Genomic DNA, 15,229 nt, shown 5'->3' on the forward strand with positions numbered 1-15,229 from the left:
GCGCTGCCTGGAGCAGTGCTCATTGCTGGATAGAATGAGGGCCTCACCCCAACATGGCCTTAGCTTCCTCAGAAGATACTAGCACCTTACTGGCAGCTGGGGAAAGGGGCTCCGATAAGAATTTAATGTCCAAATTTTACAGGGAACTCATACAACTTAAGGAAAGGAAGATAAACAATCCAATCAAAAAATGGGCAAAGGACCTAAATATATACTTTTTGAAAGAGAATATACAGAAGGCCGAGAGACATATGAAAAATGCTCAAAGTCACTAATCATCCAAGAAATGCAAATCATAATGACAGTGAGGTACCATCACACCTGTCAGAATGGGTATCATCAACAAATCTACAAACGACAGTGCTGGCGAGGATGTGGAGCAAAAGGAAACCTCTTGCACTGCTGGTGGGAGTGCAGACAGGTGCAGTCACTGTGGAGAACAGTATGGATTTTCCTCAAAAAAATTAAAATTGGAACTCCCATTTGACCCAGTGGTCCCACTTCTAGGAATATATCCCAAGACATCAGAAACACCAATCCGAAGGGATATATGCACCCATATGTTCATAACAGCACAATTCACAATAGCTAACATTTGGAAACAGCCTAAGTGCCCATCAGCAGATGAGTGGATTAGAAAACTGTGGTACATCTACACAATGGAATACAAAGAAAGAACTTTCTTTGTAAAAAAAGAAAGAACTCTTACAATTTGCAACAACATGGATGGACCTGGAGAGCTTTATGCTAAGCAAAATAAGCCAGTCGGAGAAAGGTAAATATCATATGATCTCACACATATGTGGAATATAATGACAACATAAACTGATGAACAAACATAGAGCCAGAGATAAAAAGTATTTTAGAATATAATAGAAGTAACCCTGTTATTTGCAGGTTTTTAATATTTCTTACAACTTTTGTCATATTATACTGTTAGTAATAGTAATTTACTATTGGTAATATTATATTTAAAATATTTTTTCTTGAAATATTAATGTTTACTGCATATAATATTATTATATTTAAATTGTTATTCTTGAAATATTAATGTTTATTTCATGCAACATTTTTTATAAAGAAAAAAATAGCCTCCTGGCCAGGATCAGCTCCCTATGCCCACCCTTCTCATGTTGCAGTACCACCAAGTCCCAAGAGGGGACGGGAAACAGGGAAAGACTGGACTAGGACCTAGGCTCAAGAGGAGCAGGGACATTGATCACTATGATGGGCATGTCTCCCCAGCTCCCAGGGGCAGTTGTGCTGAGAATTTAGGGCTCTCTGTCCCAAAAGGCCAATCCTGATCACCCTAACTCAGGCCCCAGGTCACCCACCTACAGATAATCCTCCACCCTAGTGTCCAGCATCTTCAGATCAGTCAGAAATTTTCCAAGGAAGGGAACACACTGGGCAAACAGGGTAAGGGTGGGATGAGCCCCTGCTCTCAGGTGCCCCCACAGACCCTCCCCTGAAAGTCTCCCATCCTCAGCCTCCTGGCCACCCCAGGGTTCCCACGTGGAGCAGCCCAGGACTCTTAGGGTCTCCACTCAATTGCCTCTTCCCTCACTCTCCAAGAACTCCTTCTAATCACCTCCCAGGACCTCCTTTGGGCAAATCACAGGGTCAGTGGTCTCAGGCCAGCCCCATCCCCATATCCATCCTAAACCCAGCTCCTCCAGGCTCACCTCTTGGTCACTTCTAAGGGAGGGTTTCAGGTTCTGTGGGAACAGGAGGTGAGGCAGGGGGAGGAAGGTCTCCCTCTCTTGACTTGGAGGCCTCCAGCTTGGAGGACAGAGCCTCCTCCTCTGATCCTGGAGCGCCCCACACACAGGCTCACTCACCTTCTTCTGCAGCCTCTTCTTGGATCCTCAGATGTTCACCATCAGAGTGGCAAACCTGGAAGGCTGCTTCAGCTAGGGTAGAAGTCAGGGTCATTGAGGTCATGCTCACCTCACCCCATTTCCTCCACCACCCCTAATCACACACCCTGGCCATCTGACCCAAGTCAGCTGGTACCAGTGCCACCCCAACTCTAGCATGCTCTGATTTTGGACGGCTCCCAGCTAGAATGCTCACTCAGTGTGTGTGACCTTGGGCCTGGGCCTGGCCTCCCTGTTCCCTGCTCTGGAAAGTGGGAGACCTGCACCTAGCTCACAGGTTCTCCTGAGGACTCAGTGTCATTCCTGTCATCATTGTTCTTGCCCCCAGCCCTGCAGGTGGCACAGGGCAGGGACTCTGCACATTGTTTTCCTGCCTTGAACTCATGACTACCCTGTGAGGCCTGCAGCATGGGATGGTCACCCCTCCATGTCAATCATGAGGAGACTGTTGCTCTAGGGGCACAGTGGGAAGTCTCAGAAAGCACACCCCTGTGTCTCTGGTCCAGCCAGTGGGACCTGAGACCAAGAGCCCTTTTGTTCCCCTGTCCCATGGGAGTCCCCTGCAGAGTCCATCCCTGAGGCAGGATGGAGGCACTTGCCTTGAAGACATGGAGACAGAAGTGGCAGCAGGGCCTTGGCATCCTGAGGACAGGCTGAGCTGCTTTGGGAAAGGGGGGGTCAGACACCCAGAGCCAAGTAGCAGCAAGAGATGGTAGAAACAGCAGCGACAGTGACAAGTGGGGGACAACAGATATTTACCTGACACTGGAGCTGCCCAGCTGCCCCCCAGTGAGTAATGAGCATTTCACAACAAGCAATACAAGACTTAGGCCTTTGGCTTGTTGGCTACAGCAGTTAAACCAGCAGCCAGTGATTGCTACTAGCCTTCCTGCAGCCCCAGGAATGGAGCAGGGAGCCCAAGATCTGTGAAAGCAGCAGATGGAGCTATGAAAGCTCCCTGTTTGCAAATGTGCTGAAAGGGTTCAGGACTACAAGAGCAGCTGCCAGTACCTGCTCCTGCTGGGAGAGGAGGGGCAGATGTCCCCTTCCAGTGCAGCCCCCGGGGCAAGGCCTGGTTGCTGCTCTGCCACAAAGGGGACAGGTGGGAAGCGGTGGGTACCAGCCCTCTGTCACAGGGGTTACAGACCCTGTGCAGCCCTATGGGACCCTATGAAGGGATAGAGCTCATATGCAGGAGCTACTCCCCTAGTCCATTCTGATAGGGCATGTCAGCCCTCCCAGAGACCCCGAGTGCTTTAAGGACGGGTCAGGTAGGGGGTCCCTACTACAGGGACAGCTGTAACTGTCCATTTGAGTACAGACGAACTGTGGTTCGATTCAGATACTGGGCAGAATAGCCATTGGCCTTAGAATAGACAGCTGGGCTGTCTTTGCAGGATTAACCATGTGGTTACCACAATGGCACAGGCATTAGGCCATCACCTGAGTGGGGCAGAAAATGTGAGCGCCACCGAGGGGTGGACCCCCCTAGCCTAAAGGATTACAGTGCGGGGGGAGGGGGGGTAAGGGAAGAGGGTGGGGTGGGAATCGGGTCGGGGGGAGCTATGGGGGGGAAAAAAGAGGAACAATTGTAATAATCTGAACAATAAAGATTTATTAAAAAAAAAAAAAAAAAGAAACTTCAATGATGAAAGAGAATCATGGATCGGCTGCCTTCTGTATGCCCCTGCTGGGGATCAAGCTCACAACCTGGAAATGTGCCCTGACCCAGAATTAAATCGTAACTTCCTAGTTCATGGGTCGATGCTCAACCACTGAGCCACACCAGCTGGGCTATTTTTTTTTCTCTTTTAAAATACAGTTGAGCTTGTATATAAAATTTTACATTCTGCTTTTCCCCCCACTAAGTATTCTACCTTTCATATGTTATGTGTCATTAAAAAGTTGTTACTTTTAGAAAAAAAAAGAGAGATGTCCAGGGTGCTATGGACATAGGGACAAAGGGCATTTGATTTGCCTGAAAGAAAAGGTGTGGGGAGAAATCAGGGAGGACTTCACAGAGGCAGTGATACTGAGGCCTAATCTTGAAGAATGAGTAGGAGTTCAACAGATTGACCAAAGGCAGAAGAAAAAGCAGGGCTATGAAAGCAAATAGTCTATTTGACTGTGAGTGATGAGTGTTTGAGGGAGGGATGGACGTGGTGAGAAGTGAGATTGGAAAAGTAGACTTGGTTGGGTTATAATGACCTTGGATATACTGACTTTCATTCTGGAGGGTACCTATTGTCTGAGTCGAGTAGAGGTAAATCTGTGAATCATGTTTATGTAGATGTGGGGTTTAAAATTCTGTGAGTATGTTGTCTATTCCTATTACTTTTTGGTTTTCATTGTCAACTAGATGAAGTGACAAAAGAAGTCTAGTAAAATAAAAGGACTTGGGTAGGGGATGGTGAAGGGGGGCATTTTACCAACCTTAGTTTATAGCCCTGTGCCCCAATTTTTGGATTTCATAAACCAGTAACATTTTCAAAAGATTTGTTACAAAGATGTTAAAATAGAATAATAATAGATACCATGGACTATCATGTCATATCACAAATAAGTACAACAACAACAAAAAAGACAAACAAAGAAAGGCATCATCGCAGATAGAACAGTTGGTAACCTTATTCTGGTATGTTATCTAACCCAGTCATGATGTAATAGTGGAGTTTTCAGACTAGGAATGAGAAGAGGAGGACAGCAGGCGAATGGGGGAAATAAATATCTTGGGCAGGTGAGTACTCTGATGTATCTGCCCTGTTCTCACCCTCCTTCTACCTGGGGCCTCTCTTTCTGGGCTGAGAAGAATGATGGGCAGTGGTTGGGAGTCTGTGTCAGCACACACGTCCCAGTGGGCAGATCACAGCTTTAGTGGTCCCGAGTCTACTCTTCCTATCTAAGAACTTGGTCCTATGACCATTGACTTGCAGATAAAATTAATCTCCTTGAGATTAAGGAAGCAGCAGGAGCCAATGGCTCCTTTGATGGGGCCTGAAATGTTCTGAACTCAGCACTCAGTCCAGAGGCCTCTGATGGCCCTAGATAACAGGCAGAGCTGCACCCTGGCTCCTGTGTGGATGAAAGGTCTTCTCATGCTTGACAAAATGGATAAGGACCTTTGGACCTCACAACTGCACTGATTGCCCTACCCATTCCCAGAAAATCTGAGCCAATGGATGGAATGAGGAATATGTACCAAGGCCATTATCAAAATCATTCCTTATCTAGAAAGGCCATTCTTATTAGGATCTGAAAAAGAAGGACAGTTGGGGCCACTTCCCCAAGCTGATATGTTTATCTTTTACAGTAGATAAATGCAACTCTTTGAGATGTTTTGACTCTTTTCTTTCTTTCTTTCTTTCTTTCTTTCTTTCTTTCTTTCTTTCTTTCTTTCTTTCTTTCTTTCTCTGTCTTTCTCTGTCTTTCTCTGTCTTTCTCTCTCTCTCTCTCTCTCTCTCTCTCTCTCTCTCTCTCTCTCTCTCTCCTTCCTTCTTTTTTTTTAAATTTCTTTATTGATTAAGGTGTTACATATGTGTCCTTATTCCCCCATTACCCCCCACCTCCCATTCATGCCCCCACCCCCCTGTTGTCTGTGTCCATTGGTTAGGCTTATGTGCATGCATATAAGTCCTTTGGTTGATCTCTCCCCCTTACCCCCACTGTCCCCTACCTTCCCTGAGGTTTGACGTTCTGATTGATGTTTCTCTGTCTCTGGATCTATTTTTGTTCATCCGTTTATGTTGTTCATTATATTCCACAAATGAATGAGATCATGTGATATTTATCTTTCTCTGCCTGGCTTATTTCACTTAGCATAATGCTCTCCATCTCCATCCATGTTGTTGCAAATGGTAAGAATTCCTTCTTTTTTAGTATTCCATTGTGTAAATGTACCACAGTTTTTTAATCCACTCATCTGCTGGGGTTTCTTGTTGTTTTGTTGATGGTTTCTTTTGCTGTGCAAAAGCTTTTTATTTTGATTTAGTCCCATTTGTTTATTTTCTCTTTGGCTTCCATTGCCCTAGGGGCAGTATCAGTGAAGAAGTTCTTTCGGCATATGTCTGAGATTTTTCTGCCTGTGGATTCCTCTAGTATTTTTATGGTTTCCCGTCTTATGTTTAAGTCCTATATCCATTTTGAGTTTATTTTTGTGTATGGTGTAAGTTGGTGATCTAGTTTCATTTTTTTGCATGTATCTGTCCAATTTTCCCAACACCATTTATTGAAGACTGTCTTGACTCCATTGTATGTTCATGCCTCCTTTGTCAAATATTAATTACGTATGGTAGTTTGGGTCAATATCTGGATTCTCTATTCTATTCCATTGGTCTATATGTCTGGGCACTGAACAACTTTCTAATCCCTTAGGGAAGCGGGTATGACCAAAAGGAAGAGTCTCACCCCTTGATCCTGCCCTGCCAATGCAACAGTACCCTACCAGAGACAGGGAAGTACAGGCTAGGTGGGGTGAAACCCACAGCTTTGCTCTTAAGGCCAGAATTCTGGTCATGGCTTTTTACAATCTGTGTTGAACTCTGTGTTCAGGGAGCTGGCAAATAGGCCAGGGTGCCCCCAGCAGGCTGTCTGGTGTAAGGAGTGGAGTGTGGGGACCACACCAGAGACGTCTGGACGCCTGGCAGTCAAGGCCAGTGAAGCACAGAGGCCTTTTTGTTAATACACCTGACGTCCAAGGCCACCTGAACATGGGAATCTTAATCAGGCTGAGATACCATGAGGTGATACAATCCTACCGTATACTGCACATGTGTGCCCTTCTGTAGCCAAAATGACTGATGTAACTATTATCATGAAGCCTTCTTTGTCTATGAAGCAATAGACAGGTTACTGACCAACTAGTCTGCTAAAGAGAGCAGCTAAGAATGGAAAAGGTTAGAGAGCTCAGAAGGAGCTAAGAGAAACCCAATGAAGAAGACGTAAGGCTCTGAGCTCGTAGAGAGCTCAGGTTTAACTACCGTGCTAACCAGGTAGAGTGTTCTGGGCAGGGAGACAGGAGAAGCTGCTGAGCCTGAGGCTCAGATACCACCATAATGTAAGGTGGTGATTTCAGAAGCAGCGTGCAGCTGCTCTGATAATGACTGTGGGTACAGACACTGATGCTGCTGTGTGGGAAAGAAATGTGTTTACCAGCGGGTGTACGGCTGCCTGATTGGGACACTGTTATGAAGGACTGTCTTGTCTGATGACTTATGGCCACTGGCTTCTGCAATAAAGACTCATTCTTATGCACCCACAACTTCTCATGGCTTCTCCGTCTGCCCTGCCACCGAGAATTTAAACGCACTCAGAGCAGCTGTGCTCCTGTTGCTCTGACAAGAGGTTAAGGGCAAATTCCTTTTGACAATCTCATGTTTCAAAATGCCTTGGTGAGGGCATCACTGGGTTCCTCTGAGCAGGAAGGTCTCCATGGGATTGGGACAGGGCTCTCATGTTGGTCACTTGGATCCCCATTCTTATTTCTATGGAGAAGCTGTGTTTTGAAGAGTTGGGTTTCAGCTGGGCATAGGGTTCTGGTCCTTGAAACACTTGCATATCTCCCATTTGGCTCAATGCAGTCTCTGACATTGAAGGAAACTGACTCCTGAAGCAGAGCTAGTGGCCTGAGGGGCCAGGGAGCCTTAGAGATCCCGCCCACCATCCCAGTCACTGTCCCCAGAGTTGGCTGCCTCCCAGGAGGTGAGGGGACATTGGGAGACACCTTCACATGCCTCCTCTGATGGGAGAGGACTACACACCTGGAAACTTTCCCCCACGTCTTCTTCAGACGATGGATGGACATGCTCTGCAGAGCAGCCAGGATGGCGTGCAGGGAGAAGTTCCTTAGGGTTCTCCACTCCTGGGGAAGGGGAGACATGGGCTGTGAGGTGGGAGCTGCAGCTGTAGCTTTAGTCCTTCTGGATTGACACCCCCTCCGGGTGGGACAGATGCTCAGGGTGGGCACGTTTAGCACCCAAAGACCAACTCTCAGAGAGAGGAGGATCCCAAGGAAGGAGCTATGTAGGAAGTGAGCCTCTCACCACACGTCAAGGTCCGCGTACACCTGGCAGAGAGGACCCAGAGGCTGCGCTGGGGCTCTGAACTCAGGCCTCAGTCCTGAGAGCTGACTAAGCAGCAGAGGCATTTTTCAAGGCTCCACATAGGGATGCTGCTGGGCCTTCCCTAACATACCTTGGCCACCTTGATCCAGGGCTCCACCAGTTTGGCCCTGTCCTGGGCCATCATGCTTGAGTCCCCAAGGCAGGTGATGATCACACAGGTAGCCACACGATTGAACTGTGTGACAGTGGCACAGACAGTGGAGGCCACGTGCTCCTTGCCAGGCTTGGCCTTCTGGCACCAGACAGAGCTCAGGCATTGGTGGGGCAGCACCTTCTTGAACAGCTCCTGGGAAGAAAGGGGAGTGTCACCCAGCCCTGCCACACCCCAGCTCAGGGTCCCCAGTCCCCGGAAGGGGTCACTGGTCAAGACTGAAGCTCAGGAAGCTGAGGATGTGCTTGAGCCTTGGAGCCCATGGGATTCATTCTCTGTCCACCGAGAGCACCCAGCACTGGATGACCCAGGGCCCAAGACTGGTGGGGAAGGGACAGGAGCATCTGCCCCCAGCCCATCCTCACTAACTCCAAGCTGCAGGAAGTGGCTCAAGTCTGCTCACCCCCAAGGGGGCATCTTCCAGCATCTGATTCCCCTCAGGTCGGAATCCCAACATGCAAGGGCAACAGTTCAAGGGCCTTTCCTGCTCAGAACCTTGTCCAACTGTCAACTGTCAGAAGCCACTGGGGCCACTTGGGGGACCTGCTCCCCTCCTCTCCTGCCCACACTACACAGACGGATGAACTTGCCTTTTGGATGAATTTCTCTTAGAGAAATGAAAGGACGGTGTACGACGATTGATGTAAGAACAGTGGGCTCTCTGGGTTACCATGAGGCCCACATTATATAACACACCTCAAGCAATTAGACTATGGAGAGGTTTAACTACTATCACAGACCCACACCCACTGGCTCAATACTTCACACGATGTTAAGCTAATCCAAGTTTCTGGTGTTTCCTTAAAAAATCACCACTTGGCCAGGTCCCTTAATTAGAACCCACATTTACAAGGTTAAGTACCCTCTGCCTCTAGGACAGAGGGAGACCCCTGGGTATAAATTTTCCACTACCTGGCCCATAACCTTTAACACCTGAGGTCTGGCTTTGTTGCCACTGTTTAGTTTCAGAATACATGTAGCTGACACCCGATTTGAGCTTGTGTTTCTTCTTTAAAAATGGTGTTTGTTGTTGTTTTGTTTGCTTCTTATCACCTAACAATAGCCAATAGTAAGGTATTTTTGTGCTGCTCAGTAATGCACGGTTTTGTTTTCCCTTTTTGAATTTTAACCCCCTTTATCCATTTTTACCACCTCCACCCCCGTAGCCACTGATCTGTCCTCTGTATCTATGAGGGTGTTTTGTTTTTTAATTCCACATATAAGTCAGATCACATAGTATTTGTCTTTCTCTGTCCAACTTAGCTCACTTAGCATCATGCCTTGGAAGACCATCTATGTTGTTGCAAATGTCAAGAATTCATTCTTTTTTAGGACTGAATAATACTCTACTATATATGCATCACATCTTCTTTATCCAATTGTCTATCAGTGGACACTTAAGTTGCTTCCACATCTGTGCTATTGTAACTAAAGTTGCAATAAACACAGAGGTACATGTATCCTTTTGATTAGTGCTTTCGATTTCTACAAATAACCAGAAGTGAAATTGCTGGGTCTTATGCTAGTTCTAGTTTTAATTTTTGAGGAACTTCCATACTGTTTTCCACAGTAGCTGCATCAATTTACAATCCTACCAACAGTGCACAAGGGTTCCCTTTTCTCCACTTCCTCGCAACACTTGTCCCTTCTTACCTTTTTGATAACAGCCATTATGGCAGTGGGAGGTGATATTGTGTGGTTCTGATTTGCATTCCCCCTTGATTAGTGTGGTTGAGCATCTTCTACAATTAATTTTAAATGCTACTGAATGAGCAGCACTCTATGTAAAATGGAAACCACTGCCATTCTTATTCCTCAAGAATTAAAATGCAATTGCACTAAAAATATCAATTATTTTAGTTGTGAATATAAGCCTTTTTAAAAAAAAGATACGGGGTCACCTAGAGCACTTTGGAACCAGAGCCCAAACTGAGGGCCCAGCTGGGATGTTTACACTTTGCTGGTCATCTATGCATATTCCCAAAGCAGCCTCAGCTATCACATCAATCTGACAAACCTTCACATCATCCTACACCCAACATTACCTCCTCACCATTTGTCTCTTTCTCTGCTTTACCTTTTGTTCAGAGCACGCAACTCATCCTGACTTCACGTTATGCATGTGCTGGCTGGTTTGACTCTTTCATGCAAACCTGCCATCATGACAAGCTCTTTGGGTTGACCACTGCACTTCTAGTGCCTGGCCCATAGGTGGCGCTCAATACATACCTGATAAAGGAGCCAGTGAATGAATTCCTCTTAACCCAATCTACAAATCTGATAAGATCCCAATCAAAATTCCAAGGGAATTTTATCAAATGATTCAAAATTCATTCATACTAAATTTTAAAATATGTGTAGTTTTGAAACAAATTTTATTTGCAAGAAATGATTCAACACAAATTGAATAAATGTTCAGAGGTACGTATATAATGATGATCATCACAGAATTATTCAAAAAGTAGAAAACAGCCCTAACCAGTATGGCTCAGCGGATAGAGCATCGGCCTGTGGACTGAAGGGTCCCAGGTTCGATTCCAGTCAAGGGCATGTACCTTGGTTGTGGGAACATCCCCAGTAGGGGGTGTGCAGGAGGCAGCTGATGATGTTTCTCTCTCATCGATGTTTCTAACTCTATCCTTCTTCCTTCCTCTCTGTAAAAAATCAATAAAATATATATATTTTTTTTTAAAGTAGAAAACAAAATAATTTTAAGTTGATTAACTGCAGCCAAATTACTATATAATTTAGCACATAGCAGGATAAAAGATACTATGAGATATTATTTTTCAGAAATAATTTTAATATTACTAGAATACATTATCAAATATAAATATAACATTAAATGATTTATAAATATGGATAAGTGTATATTTACATAAACTGCTATCCTATCTCAAAGGATACATATTAAGATATATATAATTATTTCCAGTTTAGTAAGGGGATGATCACTTATTTTAAATCTTTCTCTTTCCTACCTATAAACATGAATTATTTCTATTAAAAAAAAACTACTTTCATTTTGAAAAAGAGAAAATGTGGGGGTAGGGAAGTGTGTCCGGTGTAATCCACCTGGAAAGAGGAGCGGCGGTGGTTTTGCCTAAAAGTTGGCAGTTATTTTAATTATTTTCTGAACCAAATTGTACTTGTAAAAATAAATCCCAGGCCTACAATCAAATTGCATTGTGGCAAGACACTGGATTAAGAAGTAGATACGCTTGACTAATTGTATCACAGAACATTAACTCTGACATAAAATATCCCAGATATTTTCCCTCCTTCCTGCCCACACGTTTTCTTGTTTCTACCTGGGACTATTCTGCGTTATTAGTTCCTCAGCACAGTCTTAGGACGCTCACTTGCCTTGCTCTCTGCTGATGAGTTTATATTTATTTCTATTTCCACATCACCTTGCCCATTCTTAAAGCTTCTTGCTATTCTGTTTTCTTTATTTTCTCCTCTTTTAAACGAAGTTCTAAGCATAGTTGAAGGAAAAAAAATTGTATTAATGTCATATAAAAAGTTGCAACTTTCTAAATTGTTTCAATTCTTATATTATTTTCTTGTTTGTTTTTCTTGTTTTCATTGCTGGAAATGTACACATATCCAGAAAAATGTAGGGTATTTCTTGTGTTACCCTTAAAAAGAACATTTTATATTTACCTAAGACCTAAGAGTTTCTCAAAAAGAGAGATTTTGTATCCAACCATATTTTCCATGAATACAAAGTCCATGAGAATGAGATCATGTTAAGAATCATTTCCACTTCTGGTGTAACTCCTCAATCACTTCCTTTTGCTCAGAATAAAGGTCTGAGTGTTCCACTGGCCAACTAGGAGCCAAGGCTCCAGCTGGCAGGACCGGCTATAACTGCAGGACAGAGTGGCACCTGTGAGCTCCCAGGAGCCACACCTCAGGGGTCCCTCCCAGTGTCGGGAGACCCAGGAATTGCTACACAGCAAGATCTGGGGAGGACCAGGGAGCCATGGACACAGGTTCTCTGGACTGACCAGCAGGGAGAGTCCACCCCTGCCCTTGCCCAACTCCTGCCTGGCCTCACCTCTCATTGTCTCTGAGCAGCTCCAGGGCCCAGAACCAGGCCCCGAATTGCTCCTCGGGCTCTATTTGATATTTCTGTGCCGCATCCTGCAGCAGCACTATTTCCTCCATTACTTTCTGCACCTGGGCCCAGAGGGAAGGACTGGATGCAGACACGGCCCAAGTGGGAGTGCAGAGTGGAGCAGGGGCCCGGTCTTGGGTCTTTCCACGCAGGGGCACCCTCCTTCCCCCTAATTCCACCCAGGCCCTTCCTGTGCTCAGAGATGGGCATCGATAGCCCTTCCTCCAGGAGATTATCTTTGATGCCACCCCCTACCCCCAGCCATCAACTGGAGGGGTCTCCCACTTCTGTTATCAAACTCTCCCAAAAACTGAAGATGTAGGGGATGGAGTATAGGAGTGTGCTAGCCAGGGCATCTTAGATAGTCACTCCCCTCCCCTGCCCCGGGAAGGGCCACAGCTGTTCACCTTCTCCTTTTTTTTTCTAGTTTGATCTGATTCCCCTGGAAGGCAGACATCCAAAGTCCATCAGAAAGAGCCTCCTGGCCAGGACTAACCCCCTATCCCCACCCTTCTCATGGTGCACAACTGCCAGGTCCCAAGAGGGGGTGGGAAACAGGGAAAGACAGGACTAGAGCCCAGGCCAGGCTATGGGCTCCAGACGAGGGGGGCATGGATCACTATGATGAGTAAGATGCCTCAGGTCCCAGGGGAGGCTGTGCTGAGAACTCAGGACTCAGTATGGGGGTTCTCTGTCCCCTAAGGCCAATCCTGGTCAGCCTAACTCAGGCCCCAGGTCACTCACCTCCAGAAAATCCTCCAGCCTGATGTAGAGCATGTTCAGGTCTTTCAGATCTTTTCCAAGGTAGGGAACATACTGGGCAAACAGGTGAGGGTGGGATGAGCCCCTGCTGTCAGGTGCCCCCATGCCCTTCTCTGAAAACCTCCCACCTTCAGACTCCTGAGCTTCCCATGTGGAGCAGCCTAGGACCCTTAGGGCCTCCACTCAATTTCCCTTCCTTCACTCTCCAGGAACTACTCTTGATCCCCTCCCAGGGGCTCCTTTTTGCAAACCCTGGCCAGCCCCACCCCCATATCCATCCTGAACTCAGCTCCCCCATGGCCCCCTCTTGGGAACTTGTAAGGGAGGGTATCATGTTCTGTGGGAACAGGAGGTGGGGCTGGAGCAGGAAGGCCTGGGTTAAGTTTTTCTTAAAGTTTCCTTTTCAAGGCCTGTGCAAAGCGATTGAGAAGGTGACTCAGCTGTGAATCCAGCAAGCAGAACCCATAAGCAGGGTCAGACTGACCCACCAGGATTCAAGACATTATCTCGTCAACATCATCTCCTCACCTGATGACTAAAGGACAATAGCTGACATCCATAGACTTCCAGGGCTGCCTCTCCTTACCCCCTTTTGCTGTATAATCCTGTCCCCTGTGCCTTGCTGGGGAGACAGGATTTGATGCTTGTAAGTGCCCTGTCTTCTGTGTTGGCTAGCCTTCTCAGTAGACGCCTAATATGATTCAACCCTTCCTTCGTTATTGGACACAGCGTCAGGCAGCCTGAGCCCAACCGGGGTTTCCCCGGTAACATAACTACCTTGCCATACCAGCCAGGAAGAAATATTTTTCACATTAGAAGTAGAACATATTAGCAAACAGAAATATAACATGCTTTTAAATTGTGGAATGTATATTTACATATGTTTAGAATATCTGAATTATTTTCAATTTATTATGTGGGTGATTTTCACTTACTTTAATCCTTTCTCTTTCCTACCTATAATCATGAATTATTTTTATAGTAAAAAAACTATTTTTTTGGGAAAAAAATAGTATCTAGTCCAATTTATTTATTGTAAAGATGAAAATATTGGTCTCAAGTTATCAACTTATGCATTGAAGATGGGGATAAAGAAGTTTGTCCAGATTAATCTACATGGAAAGACGAGCAGATTAGATTTGACCTAAAAGTTCGGTAATATTTTCTGGACCAAATAGTATGTGTAGAGAAAAATCCCATGCATGGCCATCAAATTGCATTGTCGCAAGACACTCGATTCAGAGGCAGATACACTCGATTAATTGGACATATGTACCAGAAGATTAATGCAGCAAGACACAGCCGCACAAATACCTCTTTTGTATCCTGCTTCATCCCCACACACCTTTTATTCTTTCCATTTTGCTTTACTCGTTTCTCAGCATGGTTATAGAACTGTGAATTGCCTTGTTAGAGAGCTAGTAGAGACTATTTTATATTTATTCCTATTTCCACTGAATTCAACCTCATCTGTCCATTTTTCATTTTTGGGGGGGCGGGGTGTCTTCTTGCTACTCCCTGCCCTCATGTTTGCATTTTTCTTCACTTTAGCATCTCATTCTAACATAGTTTAAGAAAAACACCTATTTTAATGTGCTATGAAAAGTCACAACTTCCTACATTGTTTCAGCTGTTAAAAATTTTCATTGTTAGTATTAAATGTTTTACAAGTTCCCTCTGCCTTATCTTTAAATTTTTGTTTTCCTGCTTTTAGTCTTCCACATTCCATTTCTAACCTTATTTCAACTTTTTCTCTAGTTCTTCCCTTCTCCTTTCTCTCCTCTTACCTCCCCAAAGACCTCGCTGAGTGGCCCTAGGTGTGCTGTGTAATTCCCAGGCCTGTAAGTAATAAGTGTTCCCCACACACAATGTTCCCAAAGGTCGTTGCTCAAAAAATCATCTTGCAAACATAAGAAGAAACACAAGGGCTGGTCCAGCCACAGCATTTGTTACTGACAGGCTGAGAACAGCAAGAAGCATTAGGGAAGCAACCTGATCACACTATGTGAAAATCGCTTCACATAAATATTCTGCCACTGGTGCCCCATAGACTCCCATTGCTGTGCTGGTATATTTATTTATTTTAATAGTTTATTGATGTTTGAGAGAGAGAGGAAGGGAGACGAGTGATTGGGGATTGAGCCACATCCAGGCATGTGCCCGGACTGGGAATCGAATCAGCCACCTCTCAGTG

The sequence above is a fragment of the Plecotus auritus genome, assembly GCF_963455305.1.
Source record: "Plecotus auritus genome assembly, chromosome: 8".
In the NCBI taxonomy this organism is placed as follows: domain Eukaryota; kingdom Metazoa; phylum Chordata; class Mammalia; order Chiroptera; family Vespertilionidae; genus Plecotus; species Plecotus auritus.